We start from the raw sequence: 21,964 nt of genomic DNA, 5'->3' as shown, positions 1-21,964 counted from the left end.
CCATGAAAAAACCCTGTTAAGTGAGGAATAGGATAGTTGGCAGGTGCACCCTTACACATCCAATAGACCCTGAGTTGTGCCTCCAGTGCTAAGAAGAGTTGTGACTTATTCTTGGTTTATCCTGCTATGTCCCAAGAGACTAGTGACCCTGGTGATAGGGAATGTGAAACATTTTTAAAGTAAAAGAATCACCTTCGGTATACAGAGGGGGCACGTGGCTCACTCAATAGGTTAAGCGTCTGACTTTGGCTCAGGTCATGACCTTGCTGTTCTGGAGTTCGAGTCCCGGGTCGGGCTCTGTGCTGACAGCTCAGAGCCTGTAGCCTATTTCAGATTCTGTGTCTCGCTCTCTCTGCCCCTCTCCAACTCACGCTCTCTCTCTCTCTCTCTCTCTTTCAAAAATAAATAAGCATTTAAAAAAAATTTTAAGTTGGAAGAACTCAAGATATTAAAGGCTATTTGAGAGCTTCCTACAATCACTAAAGTCCTTCTAAAGCCAGGTGAAACAGATAATCTCAGTACCATAGCTCCTGTCCCTGTAATATCATTTACTTTTAATATGTTTATTTTGTGATATGTTGTTGTTAATGGCACATGTCTAAGTGTTATTACTATTTTGAGTGATAAAGTCCTATATATAGAGTACTACATTGCATCAAAAATCAGACTTTCTTTCTTTCTTTAATGTAATGTTATCATACACTGGGGCCCAAAATATTTTCTGGACACAGCCCCACTTATTCTACTCACGTTTATTCTTAGTTACCACCTTCCAGTGGTCTGAAATCGAATGTTTGTGGGTCCTAGACTCTCCCTATGACCATTCCTCTCTGTACCACCTGCTTGTAGTTCTCTTGTTCACAGCTGCTTCCAGTTGGTCCAAATGCCTGACAAAAATCGTTTCACAGTGGAAGGGAATTCGGTGGTACAAACTGTATTTCTTTAAGGAGTAGCATAAGTACACCTCCTGTTTTTAGTTTGTTTCTACAGATTCAATACAATAACTTGTCTCTTCTGGGCTTTCTCTGTTGTCATACCCCTTTATGTCATAAGCCCTTAGATCCTAAGCCTCAAGGTAATAGCCTCACCGCCCCCCCAACATACATACACACACACACACACGCACACACACACACACATTGGTATACATTCCCTCGGCCAATCCAAACTATTACCTTTAATCTGGCAGTGTTGTTCAAAGTATAATCTGCAGACCATTTGTGTCAGAAGCTTTATGGCGTGGTAAGACTTGTTAAAAATGCATATTCCTGCCAACCCCAGACCAACTGAATCAGAATCCATGGAGGTGGAACCTAGGAAGTTGCATTTGTTAACATGACCCCCACATCCATCCAAGTGACCCTTAAATGAACTACAATTTGAGAACCCACGATTTAGAAGAATCATTTCCTCTCTGACTGGAGTGCTCTTGTTTTCAGATCTACACAGAACTGTTTTCACATCCATCATGTTCATCTCTGAAATCAGCATCTCCCTGTCTTTTCCTAAGAAATGCCCTCTCCTCTCTCTCTGGCCTTTGCCAGTTGGGTTTTTTTCCTCTGGGTTATTTCTCAGCTTCTGCAGTCTATGTTAGCAAGTCTTTAGTACCCATCCAGTCATTCCTTCCTCCTTCATGAGCTTCCCCAAAGAAACACCCTTAGGGGCGCCTGGGTGGCTCAGTCTGTTAAGCATCTGACTTCAGCTCAGGTCATGATCTCATGGTTCGTGGGTTCAAGTCCTGTGCTGGGCTCTGTGCTGACAGTGCAGAGGCTGGAGTCTGCTTTGGATTCTGTGTCTCTCTCTCTCTGCCCCTTCCCTACTTGCATGCTCTCTCTCTCTCTCTCTCTCTCCCTCTCAAAAATAAATAAACATTTAAAAAATTTTAAATAAAAAAAAAGAAAGCCCTTTAGCATCTACCACTCCAGACTGCCTCATCCAAACTCCCTTTACAATACCCTGCCCAGAGAATCATAGTACACATCTGCATGTCAAAGCCAAACCTCATCTGGTCCACAAAACTGCTCAGCCTTCCAGTTAAATGTTAAAACTACTTAAGATCACTTACTTACAGGCTTTCTCCACATTTTTAAAATGCACACACATCACGACTCCAATAAACAAAATAAAAACAAAATTCTATCATTTCACCATACTAACACACCAAATGCTTGCACTGTTTTACACTCACATTTAATCTTCATTCGTAACAAAATCAGAATGTAAGTGAGATTTTTCATCCTGTTTTTTTTAGTCCTGTTTTTCTAATTTAACACTATACCAATATATTTTCATATAACTACCATAGGTATTACCTTTAATGACTACAAAGTATTCCATGGGGTTAACGCTACCAGAACCATTATTGCTTAGTTAGGTTATTTTCTGATTCTGCTGTTATAAATGGTAATACAGTGAATGTGTTCCTGCATGTTATTTTTTCCTTCTTCGAATTATTTATTTAGAATAAATTCCCAGGGATAGAATTAAGAGATCAAAGTGTATGCGCGTTTTAATGGCTCTTGACACATTGCCAAGTTGCCATATTTGTATTTTACACAGTTCCTTGATGGCATGCTGATAAAATGTTTAACAGCCTCTCCTCAAAAAAAAAAGTATAGGGAGCCTGATTTACGGTGTTCGCCAGTTTTCATGGTGTAAATATTCCTACCATGGCCAGTTTCAAGCTACAAACTTGATGCAGAGTTGGAAAGAGATCCTCAGTAGCACACTATTATTGAAATAAGTTCAAGGACATAAATAATAGTAAAATGTAGTAAATAAAAAGGAAGTAATGAGTTTTGAGTATTTATTGCCTTTGTTTTTAACATAACTTGTTTAACTGTGAGTTATAGAATTTAATTTTTCCTGGTGTCTGTGTTCAACAACTGGCTTGCAAAATTTCTGGAAATATTACAGGCAGCTCTTGCAAACAAATGCAGGCAGGCTCCCGCACACAGCTACAAATATCTCACTTGATATTTTGTAAGAGCACGGCTTTTTCTTTTCATCGAAGCCATTGAAAATTCACCCTATTCCCATCTGTTGTCACAAACAATAACCATGCTTTTAGGTTAGCAAGTTATGCAAATATATGATGAATAAAGCATAATGCAAAAAAAAAAAAAAAAAATAGAGCAGGAGGTCTATCTGAGTCAATTAATTCCACCCACCCTCCCCCAATTGGGACAATACTCTCTTTGTGGACTCATTTACTAGTGTTTTTTCACGGGGTCACCTATAGCAACTACTCAATTATTTATTAACTCGAACAATGACTGAGTAGATGACTATACTCAGTTGTCATGGCAAATGTGATGAGAACCATACTGCATGTTACTTAACCACTCTCTTCCTTGGTTTTCTTTTCTACGAAATGGGGAAGAGGTCATTGCTGACTACAGTTTTACAAGAAACTAAATGTAGAGATAAGAAGACTCCAATTTATGCTCTAAGAAGCAATTGAGCGTTCTGTAATACTTTGAAATTTTCTTCCAAACGTAATTCATTAGCGTTGTTTTACTGGAGAAGAGAAATGGAAGAATGATTTGGCACTTTCTCCCTTGAAAGCAAATTCCTTTCTTTGGGCTTTCCCTGAGTAATAATGAACAGCCTCCATGTGTATTTAACACTACAGAATTTTGAAAGTGGCACCCTACCACTTGAGCGTTAAAAATGTAAATATGGTTGATGAAAACTCTAAACATGCTCACACCTTTAATTCTGTCAACCCATCCCCAGGAATTCTCCTAAGAAATAAATTCAAAACAACAGAAATTACTTGTGTCGAGATTAATCACAACAGTGGGAGGATCATTTTGCACCATTTCAGCACTTACGTAACTTACCATCTTGGTGCCTGGTGCCCCAGTAGAAGAGTTCTGGATTAATGACTCTCAGATGCTCACCTATAGAGCAACTGCCTCCAGGCCACCTGGGGGAAAGGGTTTGTATTGATTATCACACAGATTCCTGGACTAAATCTCAGGGCTTCTATGTGATACCTGGGAAGTGCTAGTTTTTTAAAAACTCCCCAAGTGGTTTTGATGTCCAGCCAGCTTTAGGAACTATAATTCCAGGCCAGAACCAAACAAATTACATTATCTCTGAACAACTGTCCACATCCAGGGAACAGTACATCTTCTTAAGCAAAATACCAAGAGGTTGCTTGGGACTTCAAGCAGCTGTTTGAGTCAAATGATTTAAAAGCCACGTAGGAGGAGCCTTTGTTTCTGGCACGAACCTGCCTCTATTCACCCTTTCCATCTCAGATGCCCTCCTTTGCACTCCCCATCCCAGCACCCACCACTGTCATGCTCCCCTTTCGCACCCTATCTTGACTTGGGCCCACCCCTTTGCATACACAAAACCCCAAATCTTCCTCCCTTTTGTTATTAGTGGGGCTCTAGAAGGGAAACAATATTACTATTTGACCAAGGTAATCTGCACATATAATTGAGAAATCCCTTGCATAATGAACATATTGGCCATATTTGCATTTTTTAAAAGGGGGCTTACTAACCTCCCCCCCCCCAAAAAAAAACTCTCTAGTTTGGAGAGTGGAACGAGCAAGCAAGATGTTTTTCAATCTTAGCTTTCACCCACACCCAAGCATCTAGAATCCAGATAAGTACTTTGGGTACTCCTTGTCAAAATGGTCACAACGTTTGAATAGAAATGGTTTTTGGCTATGTCTTGCTAGCACTAAAATTAGAATACAATAAAATTAAAAATAATTTAATTTAAGCTGGCCAAGGAAGGAGAGTCACTCTCTGCCTCTAATGCCAAACACCTCTAAAATTCCACCCAAAGCATTCAGGAAGCAACATCAGCCACAGATGCCCACAAATAACACAGCAGTCACTCAGATAGTTGTCCTATAAGTCTGACAATCAGATATGGAACGGCTTAAAAGATCAGTTTCTGGGGCGCCTGGGTGGCTCAGTCGGTTGAGCATCCGACCTAGGCTCAGGTTCATGATCTCACGGTCTGCGGGTTCAAGCCCCGCATCAGGCTCTGTGCTGACAGCTCAGAGCCTGGAGCCTGCTTCGGATTCTGTGTCTCCCTCTCTCTCTGCCCCTCCCCAGTGCTCACACTCTGTCTCTCTCTGTCTCTCAAAAATAAATGAAAACATCAAAAATTTTTTTTTAAAAATCAGTTTCAAATCTTGTTTTCCTTTTTTCATATATATTATTGCTATAAAACAGACTACCCCATGCCTATTCCATACTTGGTGCTCAAAAGATATTAATTTCCAGCCTTCACCCATCAGCCCCATTTTCCTTTGAAAGGAGCACCGGCATTAAAAGAGTTACTTTGCAGTTATCTCGTTCCCAGCCAGACACCATATCATCTTCACTCTCGTGTCCCCAGCCAAGTCTTAGTAACAATCATAATAGCTACATTTCTTCAGAGTTTATTTTATGCCAGGCACTAAGCTAAATGCTGCACACATTTATATTTCATTTTTATCCTTACAACAACTCTGACATAGGTATTTTCAGTTATTGGAGCTACTTTACAGATTTTTGTTTTTAATCTGAGGATTGAAGAAGTAATGTGTCCTAGGTTCCCACAGCTCAGAAGCAATAACACCAGGTTCAGCACAAGATAATCTGGCTCCAAAAGTCTGGATTCTTATTCACCATACTGTAGTTTTGCTATTATATGGATGCAAATATTTCACACTTCAGAAGAAAAAAAAAAGTGCTCCAAATCATTAGGACAAAAACACCAGCAGATCCATAGCATCTCAGTCAGACATGTGAAGGAAGTAACACATATTTCATGGAGTTTTTGGGTTGGCTTTTGAAGACTATAGGCTTGCTTGGTCAACCAAATCATTCTCCTAAGAGGAAGGCCACTTTAATACTTGATGATTGACCTGTAGTAACCAGAAATGGAGGTCTTACAGGATCCCTGAGCCACACAAACCTTTCCTAGCATAAATGGTATGGTAAAGGAAGACAGTAAAAGGAAGGCAAGTAGAAGATAAAAAGTAGTCCCAAAATGAAAAGACTCAGGGATCTCTGGGCTCCCACTCACCTGGAATTCTGTGAGTGCTATGAAAGCTCAGAAAAGGAGCCTAATGGCATAAGAAGACTAGAAAACTATTGAATGGAGTCAGTTCTGTTCAGCAGCCTCTCAAGGTCCTCTATAACTTGTCTACACCTGAATTTTCCAAGCTTATTTCCTGCCAATATGTAAAACAAATTTTCCTCTTTTGAGGGCCAGTCTCCTCAACTGGACTGCTCATCTCGTCAGTCTCACCTCTGTGCCTTTGCCCACACAATCCTCCCATGTGAATTAACCTCCACATTCTCCATCTACTCAAATCTCATGTTTTTCCAAAGCCATGTCTTCCAGACCATTCTCGCTTACCCTCAAACCCCCTTTCTTGGAACTCTTATAACTTACCACCCATGTAACCCCAGTCATCACTCAATTCCCCTCCGAATTTTACCTCTTGCCATGACTACTAGATTATATGTTCCTTTGGATAGAGACTTCCTTATATTTTTCTTATATCCTCCACAGCACCAGCTCGGAACCAATAAATGATTATTGACTAGTTGTTGCTTGCTTGAATATTTCAATGGCAACTTTCATTTAGTGAAGTACCTTAAACTAGTGATTTCTCTACCTTCATTTAGCTATAACCCAGGCTATTGATGGTACCTCATAGCATGTCCCCAAATCAAACCACCTCAAAAGCTAAATTTAATTTAATTCAATTTAATTTAAAAATAAATACTTATGCTTCATATACCACTTGTAGGAAGAGGACTCAAGCATTGGCAATAGGTGAAACAGACAAGCTAGAAATTCCAGCTCCAAATCCACATCATCTGGATTTGGGTTGGTTTCTTTTTTGATTTAGAACGTTTTAAAGCTCTTATTTATACAACTGAGAGGATCTTTAAGTTTACTTATCAAACATAGGGTGATATTTCAACTACCCAAATATTTGAACTCAGTCATAGTCAATAATAAACATATGAATTCTCTAAGAGAATATCTGAATAACCAAAAACCAACTATTATAACTTGTAAAGTTTCAAAAATGATATGCATCTTTTTAGGATGGTGCGTGGCGGGGCGGGGGGATTGGATACCAGGGCAAGTCCCCGTTCCCCTATAATATGGTACCATACTTTACAACTATAGAAAAAGATAATTACTGTGTTTAGCCTAGAGTAAAGCTAAATACATCGGAGAGATTTCTTTTGACACCGAGGAACTATTTTTAAAGAAGCAAAAGTCTTACCTGTTGTAGAATGCCAAAGAAATTTCTTTACACCAAAATGACGGACTCCGGAAGTTAATTTGTTCAGTGCAGGTAAGTAAAAGCAAAAGCTGCCCAAGCGCTGTTATAAATTCCTCTGGGATCAACTTTTCCTTCCTCCCCAAGGATATAGCTGATTCACACTGGAAGAACCAAAACTATAAGAGTTGAGCTGATAGAGAATCCAACCCAAGATGGTTGGGTTTAATGTGCGTGGTGACTGAGGTGGCAGGAACAATCCGAATGTGACAATAGAGATTAGCAAGTTCCTGTGCATAAGTCAATTTCCTGTAGCTGGCTCCTCTGAAGAGGGGATTTCATTTGTGTGGGTTTATGAGCGTGTGTGTGTGTGTGTGTGTGTGTGTGCGCGCGCGCGCGCGTGCGCGCGTGCGCGCACATGCATTTCTCTCCATGACAATATGAAAACTTTCCCAGATAAGAGGCTTTTCCATTTCCCACCAACACAACACCTACGTAAAACTGAGGAAAGGAAGAGTGAAAAACCAAGATGATTCCTTAAGGAAATGAAATAAAGCAGAAGAAAGGAGAAAAAAAATGTCCACTCCTCTAACCGGTCTTAGTTAATTTAAGCTTAGGAAAAAAGTACCTTAGAACATAAACATCAACTTGGTGAACATACTAACTGTGGAGGGAAAACAGTAGGTGGATGGTTTGCTTTGATTTATTAATAACTATCAAATAATAATTTAGAAAGAACTGACTCAGCCATATCGAAAGCTCAAGCAGCCCCACAATGAATTTATCCTTTTTTGGACCAGCACCTGTGTTATGAGGTAGGTGACTGAGTTGTTTTCAGACTCCTCACAGTTTCATTATCTGCCTCCAAACACAAATTTACTTGTTTTGTCCTTCTGTGCAATCCAGGTGTTGAGACCATCTGCATTTAGATTATGGTGAAGTTGCCTAGACCAACAAATTTAACTTTCATGATGTGCTCACGATCCCCCATGCCTCAAGTCTCTGGATAGTCATAAATGCTACTGCCCAGGGTGAAATCTTGGTCAGAATATCTACATGCCATAAAGATAAAGTCAACTCCATTCAAGTCAACAAATAGCTATGGAGCCCCGCTATGTGTAAGATTCAGTGCCGGGTGCTGGAGTAGGGTGGGAACACAAAGATGAACATGTTGGAATCTCTCACTCACAATGGTCAAAATCAAATAAAGGAGGACACAGACATAAAAGAGATGCTCCAAATGAGGATTTATTTATAGATCTCACTTGAAAAAATCCTGGCACACAGGGGTCAGGGAAGAGGAAAGTGTGTGGAACCATTTTGGCAGTAAAATAGCCACTGAGCATCGATATGGATTCTCTCATAATATTCCAGGGAGCCTCACTGGCTTCCAGGAGGCCCCACAGAACAGTAGTATTATTTGAGGGTCATCCTCATCACTGTAGACTCAGAATCCTGTTATGCACCTGACACTGTACAAAGACCAAGAAGAAAAGCACAAAGACCAAGACAGATATATTTTCTGTCCTCACAGCACCTATGTCTTAATTGAGGGGTGGAGGATGAGGGACAAAAACATTCAAATATATGCAACAGTTACAAATTGTAGTGATTATTACAAAGGAATCAGGGAAGAAGGTGAGCTGGAGAGCGTGACAATGTCTGTGTCCTAGAGGTGGCCAAGGAGGGCCTCTGTAAGAAGCTAACATTTAAGCTGAGACCTACAGCCGTGATTCTCCGTCCTGGCTAAAAATTAGAATCATCTGAGAAGCTTTTAAAAAATACCAGTACCTAGGCTCCACCCCTGGAGATTTCAGTTTAATTTGTCTCATTTGGATCCTGGGTATTAATAAGACACACACACACACACACACATACACACACACACACACCCTCAATCATTCTAATGTGCCGCTACTGCTCTAATGATGAGAAAGAGGGGTGTGGAGAGAAAAGGAGGAAGGACATTCCGAGCAGAGATAATTTATATGTCCAAAGTCCCTGATGAAGGAAAGAGTTTGCTGTGTTCAAGGGAGTGGAAGAGGATTAATATGTCTAGTGTTCAGCAGTGGCAGGAATAAACAGTGCAAGACGGGCATTCTCAGAGAGGGACACTAAGCCCATAAGAGACCCTTACATGAACGTAAGTGTCCATTTATTAATGTGCACTAAGAACTCAATCTGCCGGGTGAGATCCTTGAGCTCTCTGATGAGTATATTATCTCCTTCTAGAAAATTCTCCATGGAAAGCCAGATCACCGCCATGATATTATTAGATAAGTAGAACATATAACTTGTGGATACCTTAGTTACTTACCTCTGGTTTTTTTCATCGAAAGATTTAGGGCAGCTTATAAGGATACATATACCTTAGCAAGATAAAACCAATTGAAAATAAGAAATGAAAAGATGAGGCCAAGAAAAATGAAGACAAAGATTCTAAAACCAGAGGTGAGGTTGATACAGAAACGATATGCCATGTGGTGCTAAGCTTTTAAGCAACCATATGAAATAACAAATTCTTCCACATAAAAAATTGAGTGCCCCTCAATAAAAATGACTATTTCTGAGACTAAAGAGAAACGCAGCCCCTGAATTCTCATAGAGAGGACATAATGGCTGAAATGAAACACCGTCTTTACGCTAAACACAGCCAATGACAAGTTTTGCAAGGTGGTTCCTTACATTGCTTCTCGGTGCAGGCTGATTTCATCTCCTGAAACACTTGACTAAAAGCAATCCCAGGGTGCAAGTAGGGGAGGGTGTGCCGGAAGGGGGTGGTTAATACAGGGTGCACTATCCCCGGGCACTGCTATGAGGTGCCAAATTAGTGCAGAGATGAAGATCAATTTCAGATTTCCTTCAGAAAATTGGGGATAGAAGAGTTTTCTCATCCAAGCTTCTAAAAGAATCGGGGCAGCAGTGACTTCAAAATTGGTCATACTTGCAGCAAGAAACCTAGGGGTTTTCTGTGTCCCCATTTCCTTTGAGAAAGTGGAGGAGTCGGGCAGGGACAGTGGCCTGCATGGACAACCCCCCTCCACCTGCAGGAGAAGGTGAGGCAAGACTCTGCCCTTTGAGACACAAAGCAAGAGGTGCCATAAGCATGAGGCCTCAGGCCTTGTGCATTTTTCCACAAAAGGGCACGCATACTCCCAGGGTCAGGCCACGTGGGGTGTGTCTGCGGGTCCAAGCACTCCCGTCGCATCCTGGACGGTGCTGGGAAGGGCATTGCTGGGTCTGGCTGCAAGACTGCCCTTTCCCGCTTGGCTCCCTGGCTGACCCCTCTTCTTCTGATGGACTGGCTCACTCTGTGTGTGTAATTTGTCGTTTCCGGTGTTCTCATATAGGCGTTGTGCTTCCTCCTGTTCTTGACGTGAGAAACAGTTTCTCCTAATGTCTCTCCCACACCTCTAATCTTCACATAGAGTTTAATCCCAGATGGTATTTTCGTGGTAAGGGTGGGAGGGGGTTGGGGAGAGCTATCTAACTTTCTTCCTTTCCTGGATATCTCTCTTTTTGTTCTGTCCCAATCTCTCTTTTTCTCTCTTTCTCCCCCTCATTCTGTTAATAGACAGGGATACTGTTGGGGGTGGAAGCAAATGACTTAAAATACACATATATACCACACATCCACAGACACACACACATCCAAACCTCTCAGGGCGTCAGTTCTGATGACTTGGGCCCAAGGTGGGGGAAATCCTGGGGAATTCAGCTATGGGTATGGGCCTCCTAACAGGGAACAGACCCTATTATAAGCCATATTCCAGGAACTCACCTCCCATGAGCTCCCATACCACCCATGTTGACATTGCCAGAGCCCTCACCAACAGTCTTATAAAGTCTAGTACTGAGGCCCTTGAGCCCTATGGCCTGGCCTTGCGCACTGGTGTATCTTAGGCACTGAAAAGTCATGCAAGAACCATTTGCTGAACGATAGACTGATTCTCTCATCTAATCCTCACGATGACTCTATGTGGTAAACATTTTAAAATATGTTTTACAGACAAGGAGACCTCAGCTGGCTAAATGAAACTCTATGGCCTATGAAAAGGTGACAAAAGTTTTACCCCATCCAGCTGTCCTGGCTCTTTACGCCAATAGAGAGAGCTGGGCCATTGAGGGGAGGGAGATTCAGCCAGAGCCCCCAGGCCACGGGTCCATTTTTCCTCTTTTGGGTACCCCTCCTCTGAGATTCCCAGGCAAACACAATCCGCTTAAGGTCAAGACTTGCTTTCTCAAAACACCTTCATTTGAAATGCCCTCTGATATGGCAGAAGAACAGTTTATTTTCTCTTTAACAGTCTCCTAAGAACAAGGGCCTCTTTTATTGAGGATTTTTAAATAATAAGACAAATGTCTGTATACCCCGAACTCAGGCATAAGTGGTATTTTTGCCCATTGCAAACACGTTTTGCCATTTATTCCCAAGAGGACTCTTAATGACAATGGTAATCGTAATGTATAGTAAAATCTTGGAGACCTTGCGATATCAATCATTTACTAAATTATTTCTGCCCTTGGTTAGTAAGATGCCTCTCCTTCTTCTTACTATTAGCTTATTAACTGAAATGATTTAGATGTAGTGGGTAGCTTTTAATGTTTACACAGACCCTCATCTGTGATATGCCACCTAATAAGATAAAATATTTCAGTGGGTTCTGAAGATGGATATAGGTACTAAAACCTTGTCTGAATGCTTTGAAACCCAGGGCATTGGTCATACTGTAATTATTTTTACCCAGCTCCCCACTGCATGATAACTGTATTAAACCAAAACGCGTATCCTTCTGATTGAGAGATTTCATGATGGGGATTGCAAAATGTTAGCCCTTCATAAAATAAAGAGGTTAATTCTGATGTATAATACATCAGTGTAAAATACATTCATAGAAAATACCCTTTAAAATTCTACATATTAAAATATCTTAGGAACGCCACAGGCTAGAAATCACATGAACAATTTCTTCCTTGCACATTTTAACTCGTTATAAACAACAGCCACCTTAACCAGATAAGAATATCGTTTCAAACATCTTCTAGCTTCTCTCTTATTGCCATAACCATAAAGACTATCATTTCCCCGCCGTTCTTCCCATCATCTATCTTCTCTTTAACTGTTTTAATGCAACATGCTGCTTTTTGTGTTAGTGAATATTAGGTTCTCCGGATTCTCAACTGCCATTTTTATCCTGGTCTGTTTGCCCTGTGTAACTGTGTTTATCTAGCAAACATTTACATCCTGGTTCTTTTTATTGCAAAGCCATAATTCATAACAATGCAGGGTCTTGTTGCAGAAGATGATAGCACCCAAAGTAATCATTCAAGCTGTGGCTCTAAAGTTATGGTACTTTTTTTTTTTTTAACTGTTGGAACAGAGCTAATGTAGTCAAATGACCATTATCCTGCAAAGCAGTCACTTGGTAGTTGATGCACTTTTCCGACATTGCAGGCATTAGTCAAAGCGCTTTTAGAAACGTTTACAATATCCTCCTGACACGGTTTAACAAACTACAAAAGAAAACCAAAATCACTACCCTCTGTTCACAACGTGTTTTTAACTCCAAATATAATCTGGCTTGGTCACCCACCTTATCCACTGGCTGAAGCTCCAAAGGGCTGTCTCCCAAAATCAAATCCACCTGAAAAGGACAAAGATTTGCTATCATTGAAGAAACTTAAAAGAATGTGCCTCGGGTTCAGAGCAAATCCAGAAGAGGAGCTTGAGACATGATGTAAGAGCAGTGTCTTTGGGTCAAGTGCATAAACTCCCGTGGGACCCCTGCAAAGGGCGCAACATTCACTCTGATGCAGAAATTCTGGTTTGTTTAAAAAAGAGGAAGAAGGCCATCACTGCTTCTTCTCACATTCATATTTTACTCGTTGCCTTGATAGGGATCTTCAGTTTGGGCACAAACATCACAGGGTAACTGCAACTCAGCACACCTGCTCGGAGCGGGGGTTGCAAACGTTTCAGTTATAAAGCAGAGACCAGTGAGTGCTAACTTGCCATCTCTTCAAAATAACAGATCTCCTGCACAGTTCTGGAGGGAACAGGTTGAAGTGTGTACCCAAAGGTAATCTGACATTTTGGAGAAAGTATAAATTTGAATTAAGACAAAGCAAGATTCAAATTCCATCTCCATTTAATTGCAAGGATACGGCTCTAGTTGTCCCATCTGGAAAATAGGTATAATAAGAACTTTCTTGGAAGGATTTTTGTAAAAAAGCTGTAAAGTCCTTGAAATGTAGGAGACACAAATTAACATGGTAGCTATTATTTTTTTTAATTTTTTTAACGTTTATTTATTTTTGAGACAGAGAGAGACAGAACATGAACGGGGGAGGGTCAGAGAGCGGGAGACACAGAATCGGAAGCAGGCTCCAGGCTCTGAGCCATCAGCCCAGAGCCCATCTCGGGGCTTGAACTCACAGAGTGCGAGATCATGACCTGAGCTGAAGTGGGATGCTTAACTGACTGAGCCACACAGGCGCCTCAACATGGTGGCTATTATTAGCCACTCTTGTTTTGGACTTTTGCCTTCTGGAATTTTTTCCTCCGTCTCTATCCCCTCTTTGAATAACGAGTGTTAATTTTCATAATTTGAGAAGCTTTGCCAGTGCCCAAATTCTGGTTGAATAAAGTCATAACAAGCTTACACATCATGGATAGGATTCTAATATCATGTGTTTATTGTCTCAACAGTTTAAAAGGATCTAGAATTTTTTTAAAGTAATCTCTGCTCCCAACGTGGGGCTCCCAAGATCGAGTCACATGCTCTACCAGCTGAGCCAATCAGGTGCCCCAAGGATGTAGAAATTTTAAAATCAAGTTGTTAATGGTGCTTTATTTTTTATGTGTAATCAAAACAATCACAGAATCTTCAGACATGCCTTCTGAGGTCATCTGTTCATCCACTACACTGTTCACTCACCTAAGATAAGTGAAATTTTTCCTTTCTTGTCTCATTCAACAAATATTTATTGAACACTAGCTATAATATTCATTAAGCACTGTGCTAGGCCCTCAGAAGACAGCAGGGAACAATAACAACCACAAAAATAGCCTGGTCTCATGAGTTTGCATCTACTGGAGAGACAAGCAATGAACATAATTTAGTAATATAGTATGTTACAGTGTGCTAATTACTAAGAAGAAAAAGCAGGAAAGAGGGATAGAAAGCTTGGGCAAGATGTATATTCAAATAGGAAGGTTAAGAAAGACCTCAGCCAGAAGAAGAGGGAGGTAAAGTCTGTTTTTTAAAACATCCAATAGTGATTTTAATGTTTAATGGTCCTTAACATCAGCATACGTCCTCAGGTTTAATGAGACTTTGCCTTCTGCTCACCGTTGGAAGACTTGCTTCCTCATGTGCCCACTTTGGCAAGGGGGATCTGACTGCCCAGCTCTGGGAGACAGCCCTCCCAGACTGGAAGGGGGGACTTGTGGGTACTCTCCTCTCAGCTCCAACCCTCCACTTTGCTTACTTCTCCTCCTTTCTGCCCTGAGTCTCTCCTCTGAATCCTTGTAAGTCATTTTGTGATGGACTGCTGACATCTAGAGAGAAATATGACCAAAGCCAAACACCTAGTAGAAAAATCCAAGGTGGTAGGAGCTTTTTAAGACAGTGTCACAAAGCTGCCTTGTCCTTCAGCTTGCTATTCTCTGCTCCCATGACCTTTTTAACCAACTCATAATAATAATAATGATGGTCACACTGACCCACCATTTATTGAGCATTTAACATGTGCCAGTTAAGCACTTTATACACATTTTTTTTTTTTTACTTAATCATCCCAACAAGTATGAGGTAGGTACCATCGTTATCCCCATTTGCAGAGGAGGAAACCAAGGCACAGAAAGCTTAAGTATCTGGTTCAAGATTGCTCAGGCAATAAATGGCATGGCCTGATTCTATAAACCATTTTTGCAATGGTAGCCAGTTGAATTTTGCCAATATCTTTAGTACCCTTATCGACAGTATACAGCTATATCATTTAAATGTTGGTTATTAGGAAGGTCTCCCATTCCAGGCGGATATGCCAATCTCCCAGCCTATTTGCCTGAATTTCACATGGCTTACTGAAGAAGACAGATTTTCTTTTTTTTTTTTAATTTTTTTTTAATGTTTATTTATTTTTGACAGAGAGAGAGAGAGAGAGAGAGCGTGAGCGGGGGAAGGGCAGAGAGACAGGGAGACACAGCATCCGAAGCAGGCTCCAGGCTCTGAGCCCGACGCGGGGCTCAAACTTACAGACCACAAGATCATGACCTGAGCTGAAGTTGGACACTCAACCGACTGAGCTACCCAGGCGCCCCAAGAAGACTGATTTTCAAAAGTCATCATTATTCTCATCCCCCCCAAAAAATATCTGAAATATTTTCCTTCACCCTCTCCCTGTGCCTTGTGCTCTTAAAGAATGGTTGTTTCCTTTGTCTTTTTTTTCTAAGATGCCTCTCATTTCCTCTTAGTGTATGGCATGAATGCTAGACATAGTCATTTTTAGATGCTATTTTTATTAGCTATTACCACTATACAAGTAGGCCAGAGGAATTTCAGCCACTATTGAATAATGGTACTGACAATGTGAAGGACAAGTGTAAAAATGGCTCCATATGCACTACTGAATACAGTTCTGGAAGCTGTTAACAGATATATACTGATTTATAGAAGAGGCACATTACTGTCTTCTGAAAATTACACAAAACTAGAATTGATAGGGCTTATCAGTTCATAATTTGATCAGGTGGCTCTCTTAAATGAATAAAATGGATTGTACAGGAACAAATAACAAACACAAGGAATTCAGGGCATGTTATGGGTTGAAAATAAAATGACCAGTGGTATTTTAATTACATAGAGCAGTTTAAAATTTTGTTTGCACAAATGCCCAGTTTGTGTGTAGATTTGGCTTTAGATGAATGTAATTTCATGCTTTCCGTTTTCCTTTTTGTTTTAAGATTCTATGCACACATTAGGGCACGTAGGTGGTTCAGTCAGTGAGCCTCCAACTCTTGACTTCGGCTTGGGTCATGATCCCAAGACCATGGGATCAAGCCCCACTTCCAGCTCCACACTGAGCACGGAGCCTGCTTAGGATTCTCTCTCTCCCCCTCTCCCCTGCTTATGCTCTCTCTCTAAAATAAAAATTTAAAAAAAAAAAAAAAAGATTCCATTCACACATTAAAAATGGTTGAAAAAAATCAGCTGGGGACCTCCTTAACCTCACCAGAAAGTAGCATATTCCTTAAACTGGTGTTTATTTCAACAAAAAAATGTTACATTTGATCTGTTAGCAAATCTGGAATAATTTGGCCAGAGCTTTGGGAAGCCAGATTCAGACTAACATTCCATCTTCCTTACCAATTAACTTCTTGTCTTAGAAATATCCACTGCTCAAATGATAAATGTTGAGTCAACTAAGCAAAATTGTGAATTCCATTCACTTTACTACTGATGCAACATTCATGGACAGAACAAGCTCGAAACATCTGTGTGAATGTTTGTACTTATTTATAAAGTGCAATTTGGTCCGTAGATTAAAACAAAACAAAAAAAAAAAAAGAACATCATGTCATCCAGCTGAGACTTGACACCAGTTGGCCTTGCTTATCAGGAAAAATAGTTATGGGCACAACGAAAGAGACAGGTGTGGGCACTAGAAGCATCAAGTTTCTTCTGGGAGGTCCTGAGGTCATTTCTTTGCTACTAGCGGCTCCATCTGAAGAAGCAGGCCATTTCAGGTCACTGTAAATCAAAAAATATTTAATGATACGGGAAAGTGCTCACAATATACTGTTAAGTGAAGAAAGTACAATACAAAACTTGAATTTGAATTCAACTATTATAGATGCACCTACAAGTGTTAATAGAGGTAACCTCCGGGTGACAGGACACAAGTGATTTTTACATTTTCCTCTTTCCTTTTCTGTATATCCCAAATTTTCTATATTTATGAATAGTATTTATATAAACCAGATAGAAAACTACTGCTGTTGTTTTTATCTGCATTGAGCAAGTCTACCTAAGTTTTCTTCATAAAACCTTGTCACTGCTTCAGCTGCAATGTGTTTTGCATAATAACCAGTGATTTTATAGCAGTTGATTCTCAGAGAACAATTACGGAACCACAGTTGAACCTTGCAAAGTCATCTTCCTCATCACTCAGACTCTATAGTCTTAGACGATTCCAACCAGATGCAAATTCCACTTCCTTGTAGTCTCCAAAAACAAGGGATTCCAGAGGTTTTTGCACTTATGCCCTTAGATGTTCTGTCTTAAATTTCCTTTAAAATGGAAACCGTGGCTGGGAAAGATATCCTAAGCTATCAAATAGCTTTATCTTCTCACGGGAAAGATAAAGGCATACTCAGAAATAAAAGAACAAGGTTTCCGGGAAACTTATGCAGTGTCTGAGCTCAAAAAGAAAGAGGTAGTGGGAAATGCTTGATGCTTTATTAGAGGAAAACATGTTTGTGACAAGTGCAGTCAACGATTGCAAAAGTTGGTTTCAAGTTAAACCTGCTACTTTCTTCCTATTATTAGTATTATTACCTAAATTATTATTGCTGTGCAGTGTTTTAATCATTTAGGAGAAAAGGGAGTAATTTTGTAAATTCTCCTTAATGAGCACTTTCTGTTTAAATGATACTGAAAATTATACATAAAATTTCAAGATTAATCATAAACACCTATTCTTTTTACTTTTTTAACCACAAAAACCTTTTAAAAAGCAAAATTTCTATTAAAACATTTCATAGTAAAAATTTTGAGTTTTCATGTGTTTATCAAAAACAAAATGGTTTACACTAAAATGTTAACATAATTTCTTTCCTCTGGATGATTGGATTATAAAGGATTTTCTTTTCTCCTTTTTTACTTTCCTGTCTACATATTTTTTTAATTTTATCATAGGACTACTTATTGATTTTATTGTAAGAAGAATCAAATATTATTATAAAAGTAAAAAAATGGTTTTTATAATTTTGAGCAAACCTATCTCGATGGTATTTATTTTTTTCCCGTGGTGTTTATTATTCAAAATATAAAGTAAGATTGTTTTTGTTCTCTGTAATTCCTTTCTTTTAAATTAATCTTCTAAATATAAAATAATGAGGCTGTTTTTAATGCTTTGGAAGGAAAACACTAAGTTACAAACTTTTCTTTTAACTTTGAATTTTTATCTTTCAGATTAATTTACAATTTACAAAATACTTGTGTGTATATTATCATTTTTGATCCTCAAAAGATCACTGTAAAATAGCAAAAACCAGTATTATTATTCTCACAACCTCATTTTATATGTAACTGAAGCTCAGAAAGGTTAAGCAACTTATATAAAGCCACACAGCCAGTGAGTGAGAGAACTCTCTAGATCAATTAACTTCTACAGCATTTTCTCCTTCAGATAACAAATTACATTTCAAACTGATTCATTAACACAGTAAAAGGTATACATAGAAGAGAGACATGTAAAAAATCAAGAAAATCTGTTATTTTAAAAGGATCATAGATTTGTTAATATAAAAAGATACAAAACTAAAGTATCTGTACAATTAAATCCTAATTTTATATGAAAAAATATATTCATGTCTAAAAGGATCGAAAATAATTACATCAAATAATAGTGATTGTCTCTGGTCAAATTGAAGATAATTTTTTCACTTATTTAATAATTCTTTCATTTTGGGTACTCTGCAAATTTTTAACAATCAGAGTTAATTCTATAATCAGAAAGATAAACATTACAAGCTGTTGTTAATAAAGTAATATAAACATACACTTTATTCTCATTAGTGATTGTCTAATGGAATTGGTTTCACTTCCATTTTTGCTTTGCAGCAAATTTTTTATTAAAAAGAAAAGGCAGATGTGGTTTCAATGTAAAAAAAAAAAAGTGATGGGAAATCACAGCACTGTATTCTGAGGGCTTGGCTCTCTATTCTAACCCATTTAGCAATACAGGGCAAGTTTCGAGAATGTTACCTGAAAAATTATTTCTGTGGCTTTCCTTGTCTCCACTACAAGTCCCAGTGTTAACTGTTAGCTTGGATGCCTACCTGCCCAACAGCTATTTCCTCTTCCTTGCTAAAAGAACCTCTATTTGGGAATGGGCAAAGTGTCCCAAATCAAGGGATGAATCATGACGTCCAGTCAAAGACAGTGAAAGAAAATCTTTTAGTTCCTGGCTTCCCAGCTTCCTTTGCAGCTCTGGGTAGCCATGTGACCCAGTTCTACCCAATAAAATATTTGGGAAAGTCTTCTTGAGTGCTCCTGGGAAAGATGTTCCTTTCCAATTAGATCATAGAGACGTGGTCAGAAAGCGCATGCCTTCCTTTCATGTTTGGGTGTTGTCATAGGAGAATACTCTCTTCTGAGAGCTACAGCAGCCATCTTAGGACAAGTAGGAAAGCCAAGAAAACTACAGAGACACAGAACCAGAACATTGTTGACCCACTCATCACCTCTTAACTTTTATTATGTGAGAAAATTATCTGCCTGCATTACTTGCAACTGAATGTCCTCTAATGATGTAGTAACACGTAACAAAAATTTGAAGTTGAAGCTATCAACATCTTACAAAATGTAAAAGAAATTAGCAAATGCCCAGCCTAAATGGCCAACAGTGTAAAGTGTCATACAGAAATGGCTAGGTAGACACAATATTATATGTCAAATAGATCTCAATAAAGCTGGAAAATAAAAAGAAATGATTAGATTATTTTACTGGGATATTATACAGTTACTTTAAAATAATATTTAGGAAGACAGTGTGGCCACATGAGATTCTCATAGTCTAGGATTATGCGAAAATAAAAGAAAAAAGAAAAACAACTTGGGATTATAAACGCACAATGATTACAACAACGTTTTCAAAGACTGTGAGGAAATAAACCCAAACCATTAACAGGAATTGTCTTGGGGAGATAGGGTGCCAATAAATTGTTTTTATCCATTCCTCTATTTTCTAAATATTGGACCTCATAGGTTACAATTTTTACATTAAAAAATATTAAATAACTCATATAGACATGCAATATAAATCCTTGGAAGAATTAATATCAAATATAAGAATATGCTTGGCTCCCTACTGCCAGACTCAAACTTCCCAGCTTGACTTTCAAAGCCCTTCCAAACATGGCTCCTGCTTACCCTGCTAGCCCTGTCCGCCACCACATGTCCAGTTCCAGCCACACTGAGCACTCTCGTGTGCCTCTGTGCATGTTCTTGCCTCAGCCTGAAAAGCCTTTCCTTGTGTGCAAGATAAACATTGGTAGTTGTGCCAAGACTGCTGGTTATTCCCCCAAATCCCTTTCCTGAGTAATAGAAAATAATTTTCAACTGAACACACTGCAGTCCAGGATAAAGGCTATATGTCCCAGCCTTCCTTTCAACCGAATATAGTCCTATGGCTTTGTTCTGGCTACTGAGGTGTGGGCAGCCTTTAGGCAACCTCCAGGAATGTCCTTAGTAGGAAAAGGTACTCTCTTCTTCATTCTTTCCTTCTTAGATACTGAAGTTTGAACAGCCAACTTGGACCATGAGATGAAAGCCATGAGATGAACTTGGAGGAACAAGATAGAAGGAAGCTGGGTCTCTGATGGTCAGTCACTGCCACACCAGCCGTGGGGCACCTATCTCTGGATCTCATCCGCATAAGAAGAGAGATGGACTCCTATCTTGCACACCCACTATTGTTTTAGGGTTTTCTGTCCTACATAATTTAAAACTAATGCTAATTGACATATTAATTTATGAGATAAGCTACTGGCAAAAATGTTTTTAGAAGAGGGATGACAATAATATCACTGAATTGCTATCCAGAAGAAATGAGCAGAAAGTTGGGAGTTTGGGGCTGGCATGCAAAGGAAAACAGAAAGGTTGAAGAGAGAAGGTGCTAGCAATATGGTGAGAAGCCACAGCCACCAATGACTATTTGGGGAGGAGAAGGGGGCTAAGATTTGACCAAACAAGTTTTAAGAATAAAGATAATTAATATTAAATATTAATTCACCTATTGTACTCTGCTGCAATGTAATTCCCTGATGTTACTAAATTCCCAGTAAAAATCTAATATACACAATAGCCTGGCATGAGCAGGTTTTTAAAAAAATCAAGGGGAAAGGGTCAAGGCAGAGTAAAAAAACAGCCTAAATGAAACTCCAAAAGGCTGTACATTCAGTGGAAGCTGAAAACAGAGCTTATAATAAGCAAAAGCTTCCTCAAATCCCCAGAAAAGTAGGTAGAAATGCTGTATTTCTCAATATGGAACAAGTTTTAGAAGCAATATTGTACATATATTAGCATGTTTTATGTTATATATATATATATTGCATATCATTTTTCTTTATACCAGAAATAGAGTCATGCTAGACATATTGTTTTGCAACTTACTTGTGTTTTAACCAATCAATATGTCTGGGACATCTTTACAAGTAAATTAACTTTGTCCTTTAAGAAACAGCATAGTATTCCATTATATGGAAGTACCATAATCATTTTAGTCCATATTGATGCAAATTCACTTTTTTGATATTGCAAATACCAATGTGGTACTGCAAATTGGTATTTATACTTGTGTAAACCAATGTAACACTTGCATGCAATTGTGCATTAGCAATTAAATATTCCTGGAATGACAGGAGAGAGACTTTGCAAAGTTTCAGAGTAGATATATTTTTTATTGTGGTAGCTCTTA

At 39.2% G+C, this 21,964-nt stretch overlaps 1 protein-coding gene across 1 annotated transcript in view; it reads right to left on the bottom strand.

Moving 5' to 3' along the window:
• Positions 1 to 15,410: 15,410 nt before the first annotated feature.
• N4BP2 (NEDD4 binding protein 2) overlaps positions 15,411 to 21,964 on the bottom strand; it is a 97,703-nt gene continuing 91,149 nt past the window's right edge. Inside the window, exon 19 of the mRNA XM_078446186.2 lies at positions 15,411 to 17,013. The gene's annotated coding sequence lies outside the window, so the exon portion shown is untranslated. The remainder of the gene's footprint in view (positions 17,014 to 21,964) is intronic.

This window comes from Panthera onca, chromosome B1, assembly GCF_046562875.1.
Source record: "Panthera onca isolate mPanOnc1 chromosome B1, mPanOnc1 haplotype 2, whole genome shotgun sequence".
Taxonomy (NCBI): Eukaryota; Metazoa; Chordata; class Mammalia; order Carnivora; family Felidae; genus Panthera; species Panthera onca.
This window is presented reverse-complemented; position numbering and strand designations above follow the sequence as displayed.